Source organism: Camelina sativa, unplaced genomic scaffold (genome assembly GCF_000633955.1).
Source record: "Camelina sativa cultivar DH55 unplaced genomic scaffold, Cs unpScaffold13205, whole genome shotgun sequence".
NCBI lineage: Eukaryota > Viridiplantae > Streptophyta > Magnoliopsida > Brassicales > Brassicaceae > Camelina > Camelina sativa.
Window position 1 is genome coordinate 1 of NW_010934241.1, and position 344 is coordinate 344.

General features: G+C 40.1%; 1 long non-coding RNA gene across 1 annotated transcript; it reads left to right on the forward strand.

Annotated features, from left to right (window-relative positions):
- On the forward strand, positions 1 to 344 carry LOC104775372. The gene is made up of 3 exons (XR_765873.1): positions 1 to 42; positions 137 to 227; positions 314 to 344. It is a non-coding gene; the product is annotated as an uncharacterized LOC104775372 (long non-coding RNA).

A 344-nucleotide genomic window follows, 5' to 3' on the forward strand; every position in this document is an offset into this window, starting at 1 on the left:
CGTCCACAGGTAGTAGAAGTGGTGATGGGAAGAAAATTACAGGTACACTGTTAAATACCAAATCTTTGTGTTATTCCAAAACTTTCTGTTGTCTACATATAAGTTGTTTATCAGACCAATGCTGCTTCATGAACAGATTCCATTAGGTGCCAACGGATGTGCATACTTTCCTTTTGAAGAGTTATGCGATCGCCCTCTTGGAGCTGCCGATTACTTTGGATTGTTCAGTAAGTTACTCGGCTTTGACTCTCTCTCATCTGAAAATCTTGTCACAAAACGTTTCTTATTCTTCTCCCTCTCATGTTACCTGCAGAGAAGTTTCATACTCTTGCATTGGAAGGGAT